This window comes from Microcebus murinus, chromosome X (genome assembly GCF_040939455.1).
Source record: "Microcebus murinus isolate Inina chromosome X, M.murinus_Inina_mat1.0, whole genome shotgun sequence".
Taxonomy (NCBI): domain Eukaryota; kingdom Metazoa; phylum Chordata; class Mammalia; order Primates; family Cheirogaleidae; genus Microcebus; species Microcebus murinus.
The window spans coordinates 12,712,929-12,720,564 of record NC_134136.1 but is presented as its reverse complement, the minus strand read 5'-3'; positions in this window follow the sequence as shown (position 1 = coordinate 12,720,564).

Below are 7,636 nucleotides of genomic sequence, written 5' to 3'. Positions count from 1 at the left end.
TAATTTCTGCTAGAATCTGTCTTTTCTGCAGAGACACTCTTTCTGGTGGTGTTATTCGTCCGCCTTCTTTCTCCACCCCACCCCCCCCCCCGGTGTTGTCTTGTTGATGGCATCAATGGGACACTTATGTCAGATAATGCCCTTGTGCTTGGAACAAGGAAATCACTCTCATGGCCAAATGATACATAGGTCATAGGCTGGTTTCCCAGGGACAATGGCAATATAGTCTTACAGCAAATGAACTTGTTTTCCAGTTATTGGTCCTGGCGAGCTGGCCCGAATTGGCATGCTATTAATGGTACTCAGTGGCTGAGAGAAATCTCTGGGCTTGGTTACCATTCATATATCTGGGACATTGAACTTTTGCCCTACCTTGGGCCCAAGGATGATGGATAAAATCAATAGAAAAGACTGCTAATCTTACCCATATAGTGAGTAGATGGCCCAAGTCTATTTTCCACTGCTATGATATTTTAGATTCAATATTCATACCATCCTTAGGCCTGAAAGATGTCATTTGACATGTAGAAGCCCTCAAAAATTATATTCAATGATCTCTTAATGACAGCTTGTGAGGCATCTCTCTGATCAATACTGAAATATACCATATGGGAAAAGCTCTCTTACATAACCATATGGCATTAAATATTCTGACAGCTGCTTAAGGAAGAACTTCTGCTATTATCAAAACTGAATGTTGTGTGTACATCCCAGACAACTTAGGAAATGTCTCTCTGGCCTTACAGAATACGCACAGACTGTAGCTATGCCAGACCCCATGTTATCATTAGACCAATGGCTTGCATCCTCATTAGGGTCAGGGAAATCTTGGTGGAAGAAGCTACTTATAACTGTGGTTATAATCATAGGAATAAGCACATTCTTCTGCTGTGGATTATACTGTTGCCATACCCTCTCCAAGGGAATGTGGGAAAATTTTTCTCAAAGTTTTTAGATCTTCCAGACTACAATGCTTCAGCAAGTTATGTCCATAAGCCCCAGCACTCAATAATACTTCTGACTCCAAGTAAATCAGTTCCATTCCAACATTCCTTAACTTTGCTCACATTCAGCTAAAGTATCCAGAATGAATGCATCACCCTCATTCCAAAGAAGTGGAGTGGAATTCGACAGTGGGGAGTTATAACCAATGAGATGTTCTTCAGTGCCCCATTTTGAAATTCTCCTGTCCATTTATTATTATGAAATACTGATCTTTATCCTCCTTCTTTCCACCAGGCACTCCCCTGCACAATGTTCTTGTTTAGAAATTCTAGTGACTGAGTCTTAGAACAATCCAGATTCCCACCAGGTGATTACCTCAGGGCCACAGTTAATCTACACATGAATAGCCTTTGAAATGGTCCAGCCCATTTCACAGGTGGAACAACCATTCAAGATAGTCATCAGGATACGTCATACTGACCAGCATCTCCTTGCTACTCTTGTATACTCTCCATATCAAATTCCCTTTATTAAAACTCTACCCTCAGCCCAAAAATTTAAAATTGTTTCTTTGAATACTGAGCCTTGGCCATTTTGCACTTATAGCTCTGAAATAAGATCACTTTCCTTTCACTACATCCTGTTCTTGTAAATGGCTTTTGCAAGCAGCGAGTAGCTGAGCCTGTGTTCAATTACACTTGTGATTTCAGTAGAAAAAGGGGAAATATAACAATTTTGAAATTTATCCAGAGCATTCTATTCTCCCTAAAAAAAACTTTCCCTCAGGGAAACTATTTTATCAGGGCCTAAAACATGGAGGAGTCATAGGGGAATACTTAACTATAGCCTCTTCTATGCTCCCTCTGTCACACCCATGGAGGGGTACTGAGACATACTTGTGAAGATTACAACCCAAGAAAACATGCTCACCCTAAGACTGAGAAAAAATCATGAAACTATAGAACACTTCCCTTCCCCTACACCTTATAGCCACATCAGTAGAACTCCTGTATAACAAGGAATTATAACTAAAAGAACTGTAAATTTCAGACCTTATTCAGAATAAGCTTCCAGGGAAATCCAACAAAACAATAGAATGGAGAAAAAACAAGGTTAACAGAGGAAATTCAAGCTTCTGATACATATAGCTACTGTGGACAGCAAACACAGCATGTGTCATAGGCAGAGAAATGTAAAACTTCACATTAGAGGCATATCTACCTCAGTTCCTTTAGCAAGGTGCAACTTGTCCATCTTTCAACAAAACATTTTAAGACATATTAAATGAAAACAATATGTTTGATTAAGAGTAAACAGTAAAACCAGACTTGGATATGGCAGAGGTTTTGGTATTGTCACATGATGAATTTAAAGTACTATGTTAATATGCTAGAGGCTCTAATGAAAAAAGTACATAACATGCAAGAGCAGAGAGGTAATATAAGCAGAGCAATGGAAAATCTAAGAACAAAAAGAAAAAGCTAGAAATCAAACAAAGATAAAGATGACATTGGACTTCTCTTCAGGAAATATGTAAGCAAGAAAAGAGTACAGTGAAATATTTAAAGTCTTCATAATATGTCCATTAACCTAGAATTATTTATTCAAGAAATTATCCTTTAAAAGTGAAAGTCAAATAAAAACTTTTTCAAAGAAACAAAAATTGAGGAAATTTTTATAGTCTACTTGCATTGCAAGAAATATTAAAAGTAGGTCTTCAGAGAAAAGGAAATAACATAGGTCAGAAAATACATCTACTTAAAGAAGAAAAGAACACTAATGAAGGAATAAAAAGATAAATTAATTTAAGCAGTTTTTTCTTATTCTGAATTGAACTAATACATAACAGTGGGTTCAAAATAATAAAAACAATGTAATAATTAATTATAGCTAATGGATGAGTGAAATGTGTGACAGCAATATTATAAGGAATGAGAAGGAGGCATGAGAATACTCTATTATAATGTACTTATATTAAAACTACCTCTGAAGTGTTATAGTGGTATTTATTTTTTATTTTGGCATATTATGGGGGTACAGAATTTAAGGTTTCAATAAATGCCAATTTCCCCCCCTCCCCCCAAAAGTCTGAGTCTCCATCATGACCATCCCCCAGATGGTGCACATCTCACTCATTATGTATGTATATACCCGCCCCCCTCCTCCCTCCCACCTGCCCAATACCCTATTACTGTAGTACCTATGTGTCCACTTAGGTGCTACTCAGTTAATACCAGATTTCTGGAGAATATATCTGGTGCTTGTTTTTCCATTCTTGGGATACTTCACTTAGTAGTATGGGTTCCAGCTCTAACCAGGAAAATATAAGATGTGCTATATCACCATTGTTTCTTAGAGCTGAATAGTACTCCATGGTATACATATACCACATTTTATTAATCCATTCTTGGATTGATGGGCACTTGGGCTGTTTCCACAGCCTTGCAATTATGAATTGTGCTGCTATAAACATTCGAGTGCAGGTGTCTTTTTTGTAGAGTGTCACTGGATCATTGGGGTAGATGCCCAGCAATGGGATTGCTGGATCAAATGGTAGATTCACTTGTATCGCTTTAAGGTATCTCCATATTGCTTTCCACAGAGGTTGAACTAGTTTGCAGTCCCACCAGCAGTGTAGGAGTGTTCCTCTCTCTCCGCAACCACGCCAGCATTTATTGTTTGGAGATTTTTTGATAAAGGCCATTCTCACTGGGGTTAAGTGATATCTCATTGTGGTTTTGATTTGCATTTCCCTGATGATTAGAGATGTTGAGCATTTCTTCATATGTTTGTTGGCCATTCTTCTGTCTTCTTTACAAAAATTTCTGTTCAAGTCCTTTGCCCACTTTTTAATGGGGTTATTTGATTTTTTCTTCCTAATTTTCGTGAGTTCTAAGTATATTCTAGTTATCAGTCCCTTATCGGATGCATAGGATGCAAAAATTTTCTCCCATTCTGTAGGTTGTCTGTTTACTTTCATGACTATTTCTTTGGCTGTGCAGAAGCTTTGTAGTTTGATCATGTCCCATTTATTTATTTTTGTTGCTGCTGTGATTGCCTTTGGGGACTTCTTCATAAACTCTTTGCCCAGGCCGATGTCTAGGAGAGTGTTTCCAACTTTTTCCTCTAGAGTTCTAATAGTTTCATACCTTCGGTTTAAGTCTGTTATCCAGCGTGAGTTGGTTTCTGTGAGAGGTGAAAGGTGTGGGTCCTGTTTTAACCTTCTACAAGTGGCTATCCAGTTTTCCCAGCACCATTTATTGAAGAGAGACTCTTTTCCCCAGCGTATGTTTTTGTCTGCTTTGTCAAAGATGAGATGGCTATATGAGGATGGTTTTATATCAGGATTCTCACATCTGTACCACTGGTCAACATTCCTGTTTTTGTGCCAATACCATATTGTTTTAATTACTACAGCTTTGTAGTATAGTTTGATATCTGGCATATTAATGCCACCCATTTTATTTTTGTTGCCTAGAATTGCTCTTGATATTCGGGGTCTTCTTTGGTTCCATACGAAGCATAAAATTATTTTTTCTATATCTGTGAAGAATGCTGATGGGATTTTAATAGGTATTGCATTGAATCTGTAGATCAGTTTGGGTAGTATAGACATTTTGATGATATTGAGTCTGCCGATCCACGAGCATGGTATGGATTTCCATCTGTTTACATCCTCTGCTATTTCCTTCCTCAGTGTTTCATAGTTCTCCCTGTAGAGGTCTTTTACCTCTTTGGTTAAATATATTCCTAGGTACTTTAATTTCTTTGTTGCTATTGTGAAAGGAATTGTGTCTTTGATTTGGTTCTCAATTACATTGTTGTTGGCGTATATGAATGCCTCTGATTTCTGTGTATTGATTTTGTATCCTGAGACTTTACTAAATTCATGGATCAGTTCCAGGAGTTTCTTGGTTGAATCCTTGGGGTTTTCTAGATACAATATCATATCATCAGCAAACATTGAAAGTTTGATCTCTTCCGCCCCTATTTGGATACCTTTGATTCCATTTTCCTGTCTGATTGCTGTAGCCAAGACTTCCAGCACTATGTTGAACAGAAGTGGAGATAGTGGGCAGCCTTGTCTGGTTCCAGTTCTAAGTGGGAATGATTTCAATCTTTCCCCATTCAGTATGATGTTGGCTATGGGTCTGTCATATATGGCTTGTATCATTTTTAGATATGTCCCTTCTATGCCTATTTTCTTAAGTGTTCGTATCATGAAAGGGTGTTGAATTTTGTCAAAAGCTTTTTCTGCATCTATTGAAAGAATCATGTGGTCTTTGTTTTTGCTTCTGTTTATGTGGTGAATTGCATTTATAGATTTACGTATGTTGAACCATCCCTGCATCCCTGGGATGAAGCCCACTTGGTCGTGGTGGATTATTTTTTTGATAAGTGTATGGTTTCGGTTAGCTAAGATTTTGTTGAAAATTTTTGCATCTATATTCATTAGGGATATTGGTCTGTAGTTTTCTTTTTTTTGTTGCATCCTTTCCAGGTTTTGGTATCAGAGTAATATTCGCTTCATAAAAGGTGTCGGGGAGGTTTCCGTTCTTCTCGATGTTGTGGAATAGTTTCTGCAAGATAGGTACTAGTTCTTCTTTGTAAGTATGGTAAAATTCAGGTGTGAAGCCATCTGGACCTGGACTTTTCTTTTTAGGGAGATTTTTAATTGCTGTTTCTATTTCAGCTGTTGAGATTGGTCTGTTCAGGGAATCTATTTCTTCCTGGTTGAGCCTAGGGAGGCTGTGTGTTTCTAGAAATTTGTCCATTTCCTCCACATTTTCCAGTTTGTGTGCATAAAGATTTTTGTAGTATTCATAAATTGTATCTTGTATCTCTTTGGGATCAGTTGTTATATCTCCTTTTTTATTCCTGATGGAGCTTATTAGAGATTTCTCTTTTCTGCTTTTCATTAGCTTAGCCAATGGTGTGTCAATTTTGTTTATTTTTTCAAAGAACCAACTTTTTGTTTTATTAATCTCCTGAATAGCTTTCCTGTTTTCAATTTCGTTTAGTTCTGATTTGATCTTGTTGATTTCACTTCTTCTGCTGGGTTTGGGGTTGGTCTGTTCTTCTTTTTCCAGCTCTTTGGGTCGTTTCATTAGATTGTCTATTTGTGATCTTCTTGTCTTTTCGTTATAGGCATTTATGGAGATAAACTTTCCTCTCAGAACTGCTTTAGCTGTGTCCCAGAGGAGTTGATAACTTGTCTCTCCATTGTCCTATTCTTCATAGAAGTTTTTTATTTCCGTCTTGATTTCTTCATTTACGAAGTAATCATTTAGTAGGAGGTTGTTTAATTTCCACGTTTTTGTGTAGAAATGTGAGTTTCTGTTAGGGTTGATTTCTAGTTTTATTCCACTGTGATCTGAGAAGGTACATGGTATGATTTCTATTTTTTTAAATTTCTTGAGATTTTCTTTGTGTCCCAAGATATGGTCAATCTTAGAGAATGTCCCGTGTGCTGATGAGAAGAACGTATATTCAGTGGATTTTGGGTAGAATGTTCTGTAGATGTCTGTCAGACCCAATTGTTCTAGAGTTTTGTTTAAGTCCATTATTTCTTTATTAATTTTCTGTTTGGAGGATCTGTCTCGTGCCGTCAGTGGGGTGTTGAAATCTCCGGCGATTATGGAGTTGCTATTAATCCATTTGCTTAGCTCCAGTAAGGTTTGCTTTATTAATCTGGGTGCACCTAAGTTGGGTGCATATATATTTAAAATTGTTATCTCTTCTTGTTGGACTGTGCCCTTCACCATTATATAATGACCCTCTTTGTCTTTTACTACTTTTGTTGGTTTAAAAACTAAATCGTCTGAAATTAGAACTGCCACACCCGCCTTCTTTTGGCTTCTATTTGCTTGGAATATTGATCTCCACCCTTTTATTTTTAGTCTATATGCTTCCTTGCAGGTTAGATGTGTTTCCTGAAGACAGCATATACTTGGCCTGTATTTTCTTATCCATTCAGCCAGCCTATGTCTCTTGAGTGGAGAGTTTAAGCCATTCACATTTATTGAGAGAACTGATAGGTAAGGTAGATTACTGATCATTCTGTTGGGTTGGATGTTGTTGCTATGATTTCTGTCTTGAGCCATTGTAATATCTGGCCTTTAATATCTTTGGGTTTTGGTTGTTTTTATATTCGTGGTTTATTATTATGATGTTCCGTGCATAACGCTGTTTTAAGCACTTCTTGTAGGGCTGGTCTTGTCTTAGTGAATTCTCTGAGCCTTTGCTTGCCTGAGAATGTTTTTATTTCTCCTTCATATACGAAGCTTCGTTTTGCAGGGCATAATATTCTAGGCTGGGCATTGTTTTGTTTCAAAAGAGTGAGAATGGGGCCCCAGTCTCTCCTTGCTTGTAAAGTCTCATTAGAGAAGTCTGATGTTATTCGAATTGGCTTTCCCTTGTATGTTACTTGCTTCTTTTGTCTTACAGCTCTTAGAAGGGCCTCTTTAGTTGATACTTTGGTCAGTCTGATGACTGCATGTCGTGACGTCTTCCTGTTTGCGTTGAATCTCCCAGGGGTCCTCTGAGCTTCTTGAACTTGTATATCAAGATTTTGAGCAAGGCCTGGGAAATATTCCTCTATTATATCTTCAAGCAGCTTGTCCAACCCTTGAGTGTTGTCTTCTTCCCCTTCCTGCAACCCTATGACCCTCACATTAGGTTTCTTCACATA